We start from the raw sequence: 18,678 nt of genomic DNA on the forward strand, positions 1-18,678 counted from the left end.
TTCTGAACGTAGTAAACATGCAAATAATTACTACCATAGTTTATCAATTTCTTTTCTCTGTTGATAAATGATTCACTGTCTATTACTCTCAGCAAGCCTCTAAAAGTGAGTTAAAGCTTGAGTTGTCTGAAAAGGAAAAATTCCATGACCTTAGAAAAAGCTAAGCAATAAAGAGAGAGAGAGAGAGTGAATTTGCCTGAAAAATGGAGGGTTTAAAACAAAAGCAATACAAAAGCAAGATGGCAAGGATTCTTTCTCTATACCACTCATCACAAAGAACTATCTTACCGGCCAGTTAAAATTAATCTTTAGTAAAAAATCCTTAGTAAATAGGAAAAAAGACATCTCATAGAAGAGTCCCAGACTCATCACTGAATAATCAGAAAAGGCTATGATGCAGGGAGTAAGCAGAATGCTACAGGGATTTTCAGATATTATTGCTTTTGTTTCTTTCAAAGCAGTTAAAACAGTGTTTCAGTTATAGCTTTCATGACACACAAAAATGTATTTTCAAAACAGTAACATTTCAAAATTCTCATTATTGTGAAATGGAGTATGTTTTTCCATATCAATAAACAAGGATGTCACAGCGGTCCATGATTCTGGCCCTCTGAATGTGAATTTCTGCACCCAGGAGGCACCCAGGAAGAACCCAGGAAGAACAATGCAGGCTATCTGGCAGCCACCAGCCACTCCCCACAGTGAGCACTGGCCCCAGATAGCTGAAATGCATACAGAAGGAAAGATTTCAGTAAGCCCAGACTTGCATCTTCCCATAAATAGAAAACTGACAAATTCCTTACCTTGAGATATCTATTTTTCCTTAATTAACAATAGTCTTTTGATGTTCAGTTTACCTGCTCCCTATTGCAAATTTGTGTATAACCTGACTCCATATCCACCCCCCACCCCCCCCCCCCACCCCCCGCCACCTTTGGGACAGTTCTCTCTTCCTGTTACTTGAGATTCTATCTCCTTGGCTTGAATTTGTAAAAACTTCCTATGAAATAAAACATAACTCTCAGGAGGTAAGGATCAAGACCATCCCCAAGAAAAAGAAATGCAAAAAGCAAAATGGCTGTCTGAGGAGGCCTTACAAATAGCTGAAAAGAAGAGAAGCCAAAAGCAAAGGAGAAAAGGAAAAATATACCCATTTGAATGCAGAGTTCCAAAGAATAGCAAGGAGAGATAAGAAAGCCTTCCTCGGTGATCAATGGAAAGAAATAGAGGAAAACAACAGAATGGGAAAGACTAGAGATCTCTTAAAGAAAATTAAGGATACCAAGGGAATATTTCACGCAATGATGGGCTTGATAAAGGACAGAAATGGTATGGACCTAACAGAAGCAGAAGATATTAAGAAGAGGTGGCAAGAATACACAGAAGAACTGTACAAAAAAGATCTTTACAACCCAGATAACCATGATGGTGTGATCACTCACCTAGAGCCAGACATCCTGGAATGTGAAGTCAAGTGGGCCTTAGGAAGCACCACTATGAGCAAAGCTAATAGATGTGAGGGAATTCCAGTTGAGCTATTTCAAATCCTAAAAGATGATGCTGTGAAAGTGCTGCACTCAATATGCCGGCAAATCTGGGAAGCTCAGCAGTGGCCACAGGACTGGAAAAGGTCAGTGTTCATTCCAATCCCAAAGAAAGGCAATGCCAAAGAATGTTCAAACTACTGCATAATTGCACTCATCTCACACACTGGTAAAGTAATGCTCAAAATTCCCCCCAGCCAGGCTTCAGCAATATGTGAACCATGAACTTCCAGATGTTCAAGCTGGTTTTAGAAAAGGCAAAGGAACCAGAGATCAAATTGCCAACATCTGCTGGGTCATCAAAAAAGCAAGAGAGTGCCAGAAAAAAACACCTATTTCTGCTTTACTGACTATGCCAAAGCCTTTGACTGTGGATCACAGCAAACTGTGGAAAATTCTGAAAGGGATGGGAATACCAGACCACCTGACCTGCCTCTTGAGAAACCTGTTTGCAGATCAGGAAGCAACAGTTAGAACTGGACACAGAACAACAGACAGGTTCCAAATAGGAAAAGGAGTACATCAAGGCTGTATACTGTTACCTTGATTATTTAACTTATATGCAGAGTACATCATGAGAAACACTGGGCTGGAAGAAGCAGAAGCTGGAATCAAGATTGCCAGGAGAAATACCAATAACCTCAGATGTGCAGATGACACCACCCTTATGTCAGAAAGTGAAGAAGAGCTAAAGAGCCTCCTGATGAAAGTGAAGGAGGAGAGTGAATCAGTTGGCTTAAGCTCAACACTCAGAAAACTAAGATCATAGTATCTGGTCCCTTCAATTCAAGGCAAATAGATGGGGAAACAGTGGAAACAGTGACTAACTTTATTTTTCGGGGCTCCAAAATCACTGCAGATGGTGATTGCAGCCATGAAATTAAAAGACACTTGCTCCTTGGAAGGAAAGTTATGACCAACCTAGACAGCATATTAAAAAGCTGAGACATTACTTTGCCAACAAATGTCCATCTAGTCAAGGCTATGGTTTTTCCAGTGGTCATGTATGGATGTGGGAGTTGGACAGTGAAGAAAGCTGAGCGCCAAAGAATTGATGCTTTTGAACTGTGGTGTTTGAGAAGGCTCTTGAGAGTCCCTTGGACTGCAAGAAGATCCAACCAGTCCATCCTAAAGGAGATCAGTCCTGGGTGTTCATTGGAAGGACTGATGTTCAAGCTGAAACTCCAATCCTTTGGCCATCTGATGCGATGAGCTGACTCATTTGAAAAGACCCTAATGCTGGCAAAGATTGAGGGCAGGGGAGAAGGGGATGATAGAGGATGAGATGGTTGGATGTCATCACGAACTCAGTAGACATAAGTTTGGGTAGGCTCTGGGAGTTGGTGATGGACAGGGAGGCTTGGCGTGCTGTGATTCTTGGGGTTGCCAAGAGTCGGACACGACTGAGCGACTGAACTGAACTGAACAAATTCTAGGTTGTGACTACTTCTGAAGTCGACACTATGTAAATGGAACTTGGTGTGATGCTATATGAAAATAATTTTACAAAACTAAACTTCACAAGAAGAATACAAATCCAGTGGAATTTTTCATTTGCAGGGAGGGAGAACTAAAATTTTTAAAAGATAAATTTAGACCCAGGAAGGAGATAATTCCTTTTAGAACCAGAATGTATGACTAAAGTCTTAGTAAAGAAAGGGACTACAGCTTGTACATCTCAACTGTGTACCTAGTGTAGGAATGCCCTCTGGATCGGGGGTCTCCAATTTCAGGGCTGTGAACATGTACCAGTCCTTGACCTGTTAGGAGGTGAGCGGTGGGCTATTTCTGCCCCTCCCCATCACTTATCCTGGCTCTCATTACTACCTGAACTATCCCCCTGCCACCCTCATCATGGAAAAATTGTCTTCCATGAAACCAGTTCCTGGTGCCAAAAAGGCTGGGGACCACTGCTTTAGATCAATGCTTTAACATACACAACCATCATTTGAGGATGTTGTTAGAATATACATGTGAAAATGCAGGTTTGGGGTAGGACCTGAGAGTCTGCATTTCTAATAACCTTCCAGGTCATACCTATTATGGTCTTTTGTGGACCTCAGTACCTGCAAGAATTGTCTAACCATTCCGTTGTAAATATGCTCCATAGCATGGCCTCAATTACTTCAAGAAGAAGCACTTTCCATTTTGAGGCCATCAAACTGTTTTTCTTTTAATTAAGTCAAGTTTTGCCTTTCCATATCTTCCATCCATTGATCCTGATTCCAGCCTCCAGAATCATAATTAAATTACTAAATCTATTTTCTTTTTTACATGAAGATTAAATTCAAGAAATATATCCCCATTGATTCTCTTTTCTTCTGAGAAGTTGACATCTCTGATATAATGATGGTTTCGAGTCCTGTCTGCCATTCTGTTTGCTCTGTATTGGATATGTTTCATGGATCCTGTCCATCTAAAAGTGAGGTCCCATGGACCCAGGACTCCAGTCCAGACTGTACTGGTGGTCATTATGCTTCTATTTATGATCTTATGTTTCCATAAGACATATTGACTATGTCTACATTTCTATAAAACTTGTGGACTCTGACCAAAACTGGCCCTGCCTTTCATGAATAATTCCCACAAAAGCAGCCCCACTTAAACAAAAATAATGACATAGCTAACCTAATAATTAAATAACTAATCTCCTCTTTTGCAGGGGGCATGGTGAATTCTCATGAAATCTTTTTTCCACTGGCTTCATCACCTGGTTCACAACCTCATTCTCTCCCTTTCCCCGTCATCATTCTCACCCTGAGGCCTCACACATCTTAAAATTATTGAACCCCAGTGACCTCCACCTCTGTGCCAACAAAACCATTTTTTGGCATATCCACCCCCTAGTTGTGTCATCCCTTTAGCCGCTTCTACTCAAGCTGTCAGATTCTGACCACTGCTTCACCCTGAATCCACATGTGACCCCACGATGCACACACAATCTAATTTGTATCTTGATTGTACAAATCTCTCTATGCTATAGTAGTTCATCATTCCCCTCTAATTTCAATTTTCTTTCAACCCAGTTGGTGACTTCTTGTTAAAACAGTTTGAGAAGGTTCTTGCAGTGTCATCTGCAAAACTTCCTGCAGGGTTCACACTTATTTTTCCCAATCCTAGCCCTGGAAAATCTTCATTATCTGTTTTCTTTACTCTTGTCTGTGCAAAAGTGTCTGGCTAGAGGGGGGGAAAAATCTTTCAACTTACTGATTTCATTAGAAATGCAAGTGATTCAAACTGCGTTTCACTCTGTATTTCACTCCCTATAGCAACAGATCCAAACCTTCTTCAACGTCTTGAAGTCCCTAACCCTCCCTGGAATCATAAATTTTAACCGATGAACAGATGATCTCATTGACAAGTCACTGAAATGATCAAGACCACCTGGCATGTGATCTCTCAACTTCCTTGTTCTCCTAAGAGTGTCTTTATATTTTTGCATGCTTTTCCTTCTTCATTCTAACTTCCTCAGAGGAAGACTATACCTTTCATAAATGCTGAGGCTAAAATGTCTGCAAATTTCTATTTAACACCTTCCTGCCTAGAACAATATATTGCTTTATCAGACATATATTTTGCCAGTCTTCTTGCTGGATTTATACTCTTTACCTATTAGCATGCTAAAATGTTCATATCCTTCTTCTCTTTGGCCATGTTTCCACTTGTATGCTTGGTGAAATAAGTCCGTACTCCCTGCTTCCATTTTAACCAAGTACTTTCTTTGTAAGGAAGGTCTTGTCATTTGATTCTCCTTTGCACCTTTCTCACTACCATCTCACCCACTGAAAGTAATGAATTGAAAGTCACCTCTGATCTAACTTAACAATATTTTGTCAGTTATGCTCCTTCTTGTTCTTTCTTTTTTTTTTTTTTTTTCTGTTTTTTTTTTTTCTGTTTTTTTTATTATTATTTTTTTTTCCCAGTGGGTTTTGTCATACATTGATATGAATTCTTGTTCTTTCTACAGCATTGTATGTTACTGATTCCTTGTTCTGTCTTAAAACATTAGCTTTTTTTCTGAATTCCATGATATTGTATGATTCTGGCTCTTCTCTCCCTCTGCTCCTGAGCCCAATTAATTTAAAAAAAATCTGCCACAAAGCAGATATTTCCTGTCTTTTCCAATTCTCCTTTAAGTCTCCATTTCCAGTCATCTTCTGTGACTACCCATTAGTGACCTACTACCCAGGTGATATGATGAGGACAACCATATTTATATGTTTAGCTTATATTTTTTTCTATAACTTCAGAGGCAAAAAGGAATAAATCCACTGCAATAATCCCATGTGAAAATTCTATAGATTCTTCAACATATCCTTTTTTTTTCAATTTAGATATAACACATAATCATTGTTATTCTATTTCCTCATTTTCTCCCAAATCTATTATTCTATTCACTCTCTATTTCTCCATTCATTGATTTAGTTTAGGTTTTCTTTTATCAGTTCTTGAAAGGTATATCATAATAAGGGTTTCCCAAGTGGTACTAGTGGTAAAGAATGAACCTGCCAATGCAGGAGACGCAAAAGACGCAGGTTTGATTCCTGGATTGGGAAGATCCCCTGGAGGAAGAAATGGCAGCCCACTTCAATATGCTTGCCTGGGAAATTCCATGGGCAGAGGAGCCTGGTTGGCTACAGTCCATGGAGCCACAAAGAGTCAGATGAGACTGAGTGACTGAGTGCACGCTTACACACACACATACACACACACACACACACACACATGCATACACATGACGATAAGCTCTTAACTGATTTCTGACCTTTCATCCTTTGATGCATCTTTAACATTGCTACCACTGTTATCTTTCTGTAACTGAGCTCACTCTCATATAGGTTATATACACTGCATGTGGCACACATGATGTTTCTTGGCCTGGCACCTACCATTCAGACAGATTCCAGCCTAATATTAAGTGATTTTCCAAATCCTATATGCTTCAATTCACACTCTTAGCTTTGACTAAAAGTGTCTCCTCCTTCAAAGCTGTTGGAATAGTAAATGTTCTTCAATTAGTTTACCCATCTCAAATTGCAGCACATAAAAGACTAATACTTTTCTGATTTCCATTACTGGAAAAAATACCAACTTTCTATAAATACTCAGGAGCTCTATTTTGGCACTCAGTCATATACTTATTATTGCATGTACTCTTACTTTTTCTCTCCATTTAAATGGTAATCATCCTAAGAATGATTGTACATCTTTCCATCTTGAATAATGCCAACAACGTGCTCTTTTATGCCTGCTTACTAAATTAAACTGCCTTTTAGTGACATTTTATGCCCTGCATGTAAAAGCCTTAATGTAAAAAATATCCAGAAATAAAAAGCATGATTACAGTTCCACTAAAAGAAAGACAGAAGAAAGAAAAAAGAAGGAAGGGAAGTAGGAAGGACAGAAAGTCCAGATTAAGAGTTTTGTCTATGAAATTTTCTTCTTTGGATCATTCATTGAGAAACTCCAAATATCATATTGATAAATTTTATAATATAAAAAAAGAAGTTGCAGAATATAGAGTAACTTTAGATACAATGTAAACAGAGGCCCAACATTGATTTCTTTAATGTCTCTAAATAATTTCAGTTCAGATTGCTGTGAATCCCAGATACAAGAAAATCAGCTATTTTGAAGTATGTTTGCTTTCCTCCAATGCAATGCTATGGAAGTTGAATAACTTTTTCAGGTCCCACACAGTAGGAATGGTACTGCTTCTACTTTTAATATTGAAACATAACACTTTATGTCATTAAGGACAATTTCCATGCTTTATTTTCTAGTGCTATTAACAAAATGTGCATGCATGCTCAGTTGTTCAGTCATGTCTAACTCTTTGCAACCCCATGGACTGTAGCCCACCAGGCTCTTCTGTCCATGGGATTTCCCAGGCAAAAATCTTGGAGTGGGTTTTCATCCCCTTCTCCAGGGGATCTCCCTGAACCAGGGATTGAACCTGTATCCTGAATTGGCAGGCTGATTCTTTACCACTGAGCTGCCTGGGAATAAAAGCCATAGATATTATTTTCTGCTTAGATGACTTTCTACTAGTCTTTTCCATTGGAGGCCTTACATGTCTGTTGCCACCCTTATATAATGGACATGGCAGATGTCTACTTCTACCCACTTCCTTCTAGAATGTGGTAGATACCTATGCTGGTGAGCAAAACATTGCTTGAATATTCTGAGAATTTTCAACTTTCATTACAGTAAGAGGTGCATGTGTGTGTACACCTGTGTGCATGCATGAGCACATGACTAAATGCATATGAGTAGGTGGAGAGTAATGGGTGTGACCTAATCATTTCTGTGCTCACTGACATAGAGAAATAAAGCTTTCCTGCATGCTGAAGAATGTTTACCCTCCTCCTGAACTGATTCATCTAGATGTGAGCCAGGAAGCAATCAGATAAATTATTAAAGCTATAAATGTTCATGGGCCTTACCCTAACCTAACCTCTGAAGTGACATCTCACCACTTTTGTTATACCCTAGTCCTTAAAAACAAGTCTCTGGGTCCTGTTCACTCTCAAGGGGCGTAAACACCAAGAGACTGGGACCTGTGAGAGCGATCTCAGAAGCTGCCTATCACACACACCATTCATTTTCTCACCAGCTGTTTCTGCAGATGCTATGAATGCTTTCACATCTTTCCTTTGTAGGTTGGTTCTTCCAGAGGCCCAATTCAAAGTCTTATTTCCCCCAAGAGAGGAATGGTACTAAGTGACATGACTGAGCAAATCCATCCTGAATCTCATCCTAAGGGGTCGTTTATAGCTGGCTCTGCCAGCAGTGATGAGTCACATTGACATGTGTGCCTTGAAGTACTGTGATGGGTAGGGCACATTCCCTCAGTGGTCTTTTTCTCCAAAAATTTACATAAGCCCAACTCATCATAAAGGAGAAACATCAGACATATCCAAATGGAGCAGCATTCTTCATAATACCAGGCTAGTCTTCAAAAGCATCAAGGGCATCATAAAGCTAAGAAAGTCTGAGAGACTGTCTGTCAAGAATAATGTAAGATGTGAAAATAATGTAATGTTTTGGATGATGTTGTGGAACAGAAGATTGTTAGATAAACACTAAGGAAATCTGAACAAAATGGGGACTTGAGTTAAGAATAAAGTATATTTATTCATTAAAATAAAAGCTGCATGCGCACTATTAAGTATTTATTAATTAATGGAGCTTTGGCAACAAATTTCTTAGAAAGGTTTATCTTCTACCTGTCCACACAGAGGCCCAAGGATATAGACACATACATTGCTCAGTATTGCAATAAGAAGCTGTAAATGTTTTTCTATTTTGGTGGTGTCATTATTAACAGCTTACTCTAGAGTTCAAATGAAGTAAATCTTTGTCTCAACCTCCTCACTGAGAATTTTGCTGCTGTGACACTAAGTCATGTCCGATTCTTTGTGACCTCATGGACTGCAGCACGCCAGGCATTCCTGTCCTTCACTATCTCCCAGAGTTTGCTCAAATTCATGTCCATTGAGTCGGTGATGCTATCTAAACCGTTTCATCCTCTGCAACCCCATTCTTTTGTCTTCAATCTTTCCCAACCTCAAGGTATTTTCCAATGAGTCAACTCACCATATCAGGTGGCCAAAGAATACTGTTCTCAAATTTATAGACTGTTATGAAAATATCTAGTGTGTTAAGAACTGAAAGTGTGTCCCTCTTTGGAATTCATATGTTGAAACCATGCCACTAATGTGATAATATTGGGAGATGAGGACTTTGGGGAGTAATCAGTGTTAGATGTTGAACTCATGATGTAATATCCTATGAAAACTGAACACCAAAGAACATGCTCACACTTTTTCCCCAGAATGCACACAAAGCAGTCATGTGAGCTTGACAGTGAAATGTAAGCCAGCTGCAAACCAAGAGAAGACTCCTTAGAAGGAACTTTGCCTTGGTGGCACCTTGCTCTTGGACTACCGGCCTCCAGAGTGGTGAAAATAAAATTCTGTTTACATGAATCAAGAACTTCCAGATGTTCAGTTTGGATTTAGAAAAGGCACAGGAACCAGAAATCAAATTGTCAGCATTTGTTGGATCATAGAAAAAGTGGGAGAATTCCAGGAAAAAAAAAATCTACTTCTTCTTCATTAACTACACTAAAGCCTTTAATTTGTGTAGATCACAGCAATTATGGAAAATTTTCAAAGAGATGGGCACACCAGACCACCTTACCTGCCTCATGAGAACCCTGTATGCAGGTCAAAAAGCAAGAGTTAGAAGCAGACATGGAGCAATGGACTGGTTCAAAATTGGGAAAGGAGTTCAACAAGACTGTATATTGTCGCCTTCCTTATTTAACTTATATGCAGAGTACAGCATGCAAAATGCTGGGCTGGATGAAGCACAAGCTGAAACCAAGGTAGCCAGGAGAAATATCAATAACCTTAGATATGCAGATGACACCATCCATATGGCAGAAAGTGAACTGAAAAGCCTTGGTGAAGGTGAAAGAGGAGAGTGGAAAAGTGGCTTAAAACTCAACATTCAATAAATTAAGATCATGGCATATGGTTCCATTACTTCATGGCAGGTAGATGGAGAAACAGTGGAAACAGTGGCAGACTTTTATTTTCTTGGGCTCCAAAATCACTGCAGATGGTGACTTCAGTCATGAAATTAAAAAGACACTTGCTCCTTAGAAGAAAAGCTATGACCAACCAAGACAGTGTATTAAAAAGCAGAGACATTATTTTGCCAACAAAGATTTGTACAGTCAAGGCTATGGTTTTTCCAGTAGTCATGTATGGGTGTGAGAGCTGGACCGTAAAGAAGGCTGAGGAACAAAGAATTGATGCTTTTGAACGTGGTGTTGAAGAAGACTCTTGAGAATCCCTTGGACTAGAAGGAAATCAAGCCTGTCGATCCTAAAATAAATCAACTGTGAATATTCATTGGAAGGACTGATGCTAAAACTGAAGCTACAATACTTTGGCCACTTGTTGTGAAGAGCCAACTCATTAGAAAAGACCCTGATGCTGGGAAAGTTTGAAGGTTAGGAGGAGAAGGGGACGACATGATGAGATGATTGGATGGCATCACTGACTCAATGCATGAGTTTTAGCAAGCTCCAGGAGATGGTGAAGGATGGGGAAGCCTGGCGTGCTGCAGCCCATGATGTTGCAAAGTCGGACATGACTGAATGACCAAACAATAAACAACAAAGCCACCCACATTATGGTGTTCTGCTTTGGTGGCCCTAGATGACTAATGTATAACACATAAACTTACATAAGAAATACTGACAGACTTAATAGGGAAGTGTATACCACATGTGTAATCATGATCCAAACACTCAGGGTAACTGTCAAAGGATTAAAGTAAAATTTTCACGATATTCCATTGTGTACATGTTTAGTTTCACTTATTAAACTTCATTCAAATAGCCATTGATACTATTATTTCAAATATATGCATTTATTAAAGTGACTTTTTTCATTCAAATTACACACTAATGAAATTATTTTTATACATGTGCTTAGTATTTTATATATATATATATATATATATATATATATATATATATATCTTAACCTAATAAATTCCCCCCAAACTCAAAGACAGATGAAAGAGAGTTAATTCAAAAGAGTAATTATGAATGTTTACATTTTTCACCTAAAGGTGTGTGTGTGTGTGTGTAATTTTAATTCTGAAAGCATGAAATGAAAATCTTTGGAATGTAAATCTGATAGCCATTCATTATTCTGCCCACACTAAACCAGCACTGACTACCCATGCCACTTTCTGAACACATGTTCAAGGGTGAGTAGCACATAGTAGCTTGAGTTTTAGAGAGACCTGCAGGAAGAAACATGAAGACAAGAAATCCCTAAAAGACAAATAGTTCCAGAAGTTAAAATAAGCAACAGAGGGCAGCAATTCCAGTTTGGTTTGGGTACCACTATGTGCCCAGTGCCTGATACACAGCCAGCACACAGAAAATATTCAACTTGAATTGAGAAGATCTTCCATACCTGCACTCAGTAGTTAGGCTGTCTGCTGAATGTGAAAGAGAGGCACAGAAGTGAGCTAATATTTAAGTACATATTACGGTTTGAACCATGTTGAAGACTCTTGAGAGTCCCTTGGACTGCAAGGAGGTCAAACCAGTCAATCCTAAAGGAAATCAGTTCTGAATATTCATTGGAAGGACTGATGCTGAAGCCAAAACTCCAATCCTTTGGCCACCTGATGCAAAGAACTGACTCAGAAAAGACCCTGATGCTGGCAAAGATTGAAGGCAGGAGGAGAATGGGATGACAGAAGATGAGCTGGTTGGATGGCATCACTGATGCAATGGACATGAATTTGAGCAAGCTCCAGGAGTTGATGAAGAACTGGGAGGCCTGGTGTGCTGCAGTCCATGGGGTCGCAAAGAGTTGGATACGACTGAGGGCCTGAACTGCCCGACTGATTTGTTTTAAATACCAATACAGGAAACCAAACTAGATATGAGTCTAGTCTTGGAAACATATTTTAACCATAAAACATTAGTCCACACAGTTATTTATAGTTCAAACATATCCTGGTGAACCAATTGTTTTTAATGGGCCTTATACCAGATTTAATATTCCAAAAGTGAGTCCCTAATGAAAGAATGTCTCAGTGAGTGAATGTTAGAAAGAAAAAGAAGGAAAGAAAGAAAGGAGGAGGGAGGGAAGAAGGAAAGAAGGAAAAAATGAGAGGAAGAAATTGAATGATGAAACTTTTATTAACAGTATTTAAGTACTCTTGGATCTACAGATGACACACAAGCCTAATCTGTTTATGACTTCTCTTTAAACTTACCTTAATGAAAAACAAGTTTTTTATCCCTTCCTCATTTCCCCGAATCAGGTTGGTCTCTGACTGCTATAATTATTTTTCCCTCTAGAAAACATTGATTTTCTGACAAACTGCTGGTTAGATGCTTTCCATAATATGATCTTGAATTCACATGAAAATAGCAGAATCTTCTTTAATAAACCAAGAGTCAACAAAACATTTTCAAAGAGCCCCTTAGAATGGGATTTGGAAGGCATTCATTCTGATTGGCCAGTTAATGCAGTTTCTGTAACGTAAGGCTACTTAAACACAGAAAACCAATGACAGGGCTGGGGAAAGAAGTGCTAAGCTCTCACCAGACATAATTGAAAGATGAAATTACATAGTTTCAAATTATATAACGTTTACCCTACAGAGACAATAAATGTAAGAAACTAATCCTGGTCAAAGATTGGTAGTGTGTGGACTTCTTCCATTTCCTCCCTTCTAACATTTAGTTCCCATCAACACTTGGAATCGAGATAATTGTTTTGCTGTGGTGCTGGCAGTAGATGTAGTGGGGTGATTTAATGAACATAAAATTACAAAACATGGCAACTTACATTTAAACTTATGGTTTATGTTTAGACTTCAGGGTCTTGCCACTCGTGTCACCATACATTTAGTATAAGTTCTCAACTTGTGTTACCCTGACCCAGAGGCCCTGTTCCAAGGACCCCTGGCTACTTTGTCCACCGACCCCATCCCCTCACTGCTATGCTCCCTTGCCTTATGGCTGTCCAGACACACTTACGGTCACTTTATCTGTAACTGAACTCACGATTATTTGCTTATGTCTTTCTGCATGATCACATCACCTACCGTGGAAGCTGCTTGAAAAATGTTATTTGTTTTCCTCAGGTTTGTAATTCATAGATACCACGGTACCACTGTAGAGCCTATGAATTACAATGAGCAGTCCACTGATTGGTGGCCCTGAAGAAGATATGTCTGGTAATTCTAACTTACCAAACTATTAATGTGTAATGACGCTTATTCAGTACACAATGAATTAATGACTAATTTATAAACCTTTAGCTGTGTTTTGTAATGTGTATGTTACAGCCAATGACAGTTCCTAGGATGACTTTAGATGGTATATTGTAGTTGTTGTTGTTTAGTCTCTAAGTCATTCTTTTGTGACTCCATGGACTGTAGCCATCAGGCTCCTCTGTCCATGAAATTTTCCAGGCAAGAATACTGGAGTGGGTTGCTATTTCCTACTCCAAGAGATTTTCCTGACTCGGGGATCAAACCCATGTCTCCTGTGCCTCCTGTATGGGCAGGCGGATTCTTTACCACTGACTCACTTGAGTAGCCAACTTCTGGCTGCTGACTTTCCTGGACTAATGACCACATCATTCCAGGTTATACTCTTCTTCACATCACTTCCTCTGTGTGTCTTCTCTATCTGTCTCTTAACTTGTCATTAAATTTAGGGTCTATCCAGGTAATGCAGGATAATTTTTCATCAAAATCCTTAACTTAGTTACATCTGCAAAACCCCTTTTTCCTAATGAGGTGATAGTCTTGAGTCCCAGGGATTGGAATGTGGATACATAGGCAGCTTTGGGAAAGCATGAGCTCTTTTCACAAAAGGGCTCTCTGCAGGAGTCCCCTTTTTCTCATTATTAACCTTAAACCAGGCACCCCTAGGATCTACTCCTCTCTGGCCCTAGCACACCTTTTAGATCTTGGCCTAACTTGTTGGTTCTGTCAGGCGAGTGTATGTTCCTCGGTTTTTGTCTCATCACAACAAAGATTTGGAGTGACGGACATTAAAGCCCTAGGCACGTCATAGCTCTCAGGTCTCAAACAGACCGTGTTATAGCTCTTAGACAAATCAGTGTTACAGCTCAGTGTTACAGCTCTATTTTATTTAGATAATAGCAGGAAAATCCATCCTCCAGGGGTGAGGGTATGTCGACCCAGAGACGCAAAGAGAAGAGCGCCCCAGCGCACAGGAGAGAGAGAGAGAGAAAGCTTTGGCTCCTCTTTCTATATGTTGTTTCCTCCCTCTAGGCCTGCGCTACATAATTGGGCCAGCCAGGGGTGCTGTTTGTTCTACCTGAAGTCCTCACTCCAGTCCTCAGACCTTCCTTTATTCTATTTTCGCGGGCTTTTCCCTATCCTGTCTTTTAGCCACCGCCATTCTGGACTCCTTTTCCCTCTTCTAACTACTAACAGTTCTTCCCATAGATTAACGACATAGAGATGGAGAGTAAGTCATTAAAAGCTGACCAGATCTCTTCCCTATCTTCCCCCTCAGTTACCTCTTGAACACACCATATGAACAAAATAGCATCCAATGAAAAATCACCCCATGACAAGCCTACACAGAGGCCCACAGATAGTGGGGGATGGTGATGCTTTGACTGCCCCACCGCCATCTCAATGATAGAGATGACTTCCCTGTTTCCCTTTAAAAGCTTTCATGGCTGAGCAGAATATTCAGAGGTGATTTTTGGGGACACTGAGTCCGCCGTTTCCCCCAGATTGCTGACATTCTGATTAAAAGCACCTTTGCTTTCTACCAACATTTACCTCTTGAGCATTAACTTTTGGACTGATGAGCAGCTGAACCTGATTTGGTAGTCTATAGGGTCGCAAAGAGCCAAACACAACTGAAGTGACTTAGCACGCACACAAAGCTAGTTAATGAATTTCAAAGAAAGACTGCCATAAAGACACTGTAAAAATAATTTTTAAAGTTTTCACTTTTGTTTAACTTCAACAAATCAACTTATTTTTGCTTTTTTTTTTCATATCTGCGTATCTACAGTGACATCCTAGAAGAATTTCTCATCAACATTTTGGGAACATTTACTGTTTTTTATTGTTTTTTTTTTTTTTTAATCTTGAATTTTGTTTAGAAATAAGTAGTCATGCCATACTTCCTGATTAGTAATAGTTGATCTAGAATAAGATCTGACTATGGGCCAAGCATGACTTTTTACATGCATTACCTCATTTATGCACAGTGTATATAATGGTTCAAATATGACTTGGCTATTGGACAAATATGAATTTGAATTCAGCTTTAGCATTTATATGTAAGGAGTCCTTCGACAAGGCAAAGTCTTGAATCCTTGTTTTCATAAATTAAAAATTGGGAGGATCACTTGACCTGTCCACACTGGATTGTCCTAAATCCAGAGAAAATAATACCTGTAGCCTTTAAAATGGGGTGTGGCTCTTTGTGTGCCCTCCACCTAGACTATATGTTCTTTTGGACAGAAAGCAGTTTATCTAATACAATTGCCTCACTCAGAACTAGATATTTTCCTCCATTTAACATTAGAGGGTATCTTTTAAATATATATATATAATGATATTCATAATAGTTAAATACTTGCTCATATTTCTGGACTTCCCACACTGCAGCCTCTATCCCACCTCATCTTCTTTTCAAAGATAACACTTCTTTTCTCCATAACACTTCTTTTCAAACAAAAGCACACACACACACAAAGCGCATAAAAAACATTATTTTGGAAAATGTTCTTTGGAACCAAAGAATGGCTAGCAATACTGCCCTTAGGCACAGCAAAGGTGCTCTTCACCCTAGAATAAATGTCCCTTCTGAATCAATAGGAACTAGACATATACAAAAATACTTCTGTAAAATCTCCTACCTCAGTATTTATTGCAATGCCCCATAGACTGGGGAAAGTCCAATCTCTGCAAACAATTCTCTACTATTCACAAGAATGGCCAAGGCCCATTCTCAAAGGTTTGCTGAGTATGTAAATTGTGGTGCAGATATAGTCTGTTTGGAAAAGACTCTTAAGAACTAAGACTTTATATCCAGGTACCCCTTACTAGAAAAAGAAAAAGAGAGAAGAGCTAAGATGTTAGGATGTTTAAATAGACAACCCACTCAACTACTTCTCTTTTTTGAATATGTCAGGAACAAAGATTTGAACATTTTCAGTTGGTTTGTGTGGTTTGCTGTTAACATATTCTGCAGATGGAGAGAAAGGGAAAAAGTAACTCATGATAATGGCTGAGTGTAGAACTGTGAGGAAGTTTCCCAGAGGACCCAGCCAGGATCAGCAGGAGAGCTTTATTTCACATAATGTTTTCACCCAAGGCCATGAAAAGGGAACAAACAGCTCACTAATTACCTTCATTAGAAGCATGATGCAAGCCACTCGGGGAGATGATAATAAAAAGGGAATAGAAGTGCTTAAAACTAGATGAAATGGACCTAAATATATGAGCTAATAAATCTAGAGAAAAAAATTCAAGCTCAAATATGTGTGAAAATCAGGATCTGGAAAGTGGGGAAAAAAATGATCTTAACATTAAGTGATTGTGTGACTAAAAAGAAAAAAGAATATTCAGATGGTTTTAAGTCCAAACTAAAAGTGGTGTGATTAAATTGTACAAGGAAAGTTTGTCCAGACTATCAGAAAAACATTTCCTAGCAGCAAACTTTGTTAAGCCTGAAATAACTTCTCCAGAGAATAGAAGTCCCTTCATCTGATTATTTTAAAATAAGACTAGACAAACCACCAGGAAACAACTGGTCCGAGGTTTACTCCATCCCGATGTGGCCAGGAAAGGCAGGCGAGATGATCTAATACGTTGATCCACCATGTAGCCCTAAACTGATATTAAATATGACTAACCACTTGTTTTGTTCATATTCTCATTTGCCTCCCAGAAACTGAAACTGGCAAATATAAATGTGTAAAGCTATTTAACACATGGAATGCATTAAGTGTGTGCTCCAGGAAGAGGATTTTATCAGGCACTGAGGCACAGACATCCTCATCCTCATGGCAGAGTCAACTAAACAATAAAAGATGTAGCAAAGGAAAGCCAGAATTCCCTCCTACAATACTGCCATAGTGTTATGAGTCAGGTCCAAACAACTTAATGCGGTTAATGAGGTGCCACATGGTCTAACATTCACAGATTTCAAAAGCCCCCACCTTCATTTTTCTTTGACATTCACTATTGTCATTCTCAGGACTTCCCAGGTGGAGCTAGTTGTAAAGAACCCACCTGCCAGTGTAGGAGATGTAAGAGATGTGGGTTCAATTCTTGGGTCAGGAAGATCCCCTGGAGGAGGGCATGGCAACCCACTCCAGTATTCTTGCCTGGAAAACTCCATGGGCAGAGGAGCCTGGTGGGTTACAGTCCATGGCGTCACAAAGAGTTTCAATCTACTTAGCATGCACACACACATTGTCATTTTCATCTTCTTCTTGACCTTCAAGTATTCAGTGCTCTCTGATCACTCATCCTGTTAACTCTACTCGGAGTACACGCCACTCCTCCATACACTTTTTGCAAGACAAACTTCTACTGTTTAAGTAGTCAACACTTCTTATGGAGAGTTTACACCAAATCTGCAAATATCAACAAGACACCAATCTCATGCATTTCCATAGCACCATTCTCTGATCAAAAGACTTGTCCATATTACACTGATATTATCCACTTACTTGTCTCACTCTCTAGACTGTAGTTTATGAGGTCATGTGTCACTGTTCTCTTGTCTATTATTTTATCACCTTCTAGCTCCAGATCTGACATATATGTCCTAAAAAATTTCCTGAATGCATGTAGATAAGCTATCTATCGCCACAATAGTGTCATGCAGCAAACTGTCCTAAAAAATCAGTGACTTGCAACAATCACTTACTCACACTCTTGTGCCTGCTGGTCTTGCGGGAAGTTGGCTGACTAAGCAGCTGGATTTGGTTAAACTTGGAACCAGGCTGCAGATTGTTGAACCAGGCTGCTCTGTTCCATGTGTTTCTAATTCTCCTTGGATCAATGGGTCAGCCAGGGTATGTTCTTCTAATTGCAATGGCAGAAATGAAAGAGGAGGCATCACTGTGTAATGCCACTAAAGCTTAGATTTGGAACCGCTGCAGTTGCTTTTACTCTTGTTCCATTGAACAAAGCAAGACATTGAGCAGAATCCAACATAACGGGGCAGAGAAATATACTTTATTACTGGTGAGAGGAAGTATGAGGTCATTCAGCAAAGAGAACGATAGTGGGAAGAGTGACAGGTTGGAAGCAACAGTCAAATCTTACACAATATGAATACATAGCTGTCATAAAATTATAATTCTAACCTTGGTTGCATAGCAGCTTCTTCTTGACATTAATAAATGAGTGTTTGCCTAATAAAAATATAAGTATTATCTTACATACTTTATGATTATCAATAGATTCATTATCTATATGTATTAAATGACTAATAAGTTATCTATAACACAAGATAGCCTGAAGTGTCAATAATGTGATAAAATCTATTAATAGTCACTGCATGGTTTTA

The sequence above is a fragment of the Dama dama genome, chromosome 31 (assembly GCF_033118175.1).
Source record: "Dama dama isolate Ldn47 chromosome 31, ASM3311817v1, whole genome shotgun sequence".
In the NCBI taxonomy this organism is placed as follows: domain Eukaryota; kingdom Metazoa; phylum Chordata; class Mammalia; order Artiodactyla; family Cervidae; genus Dama; species Dama dama.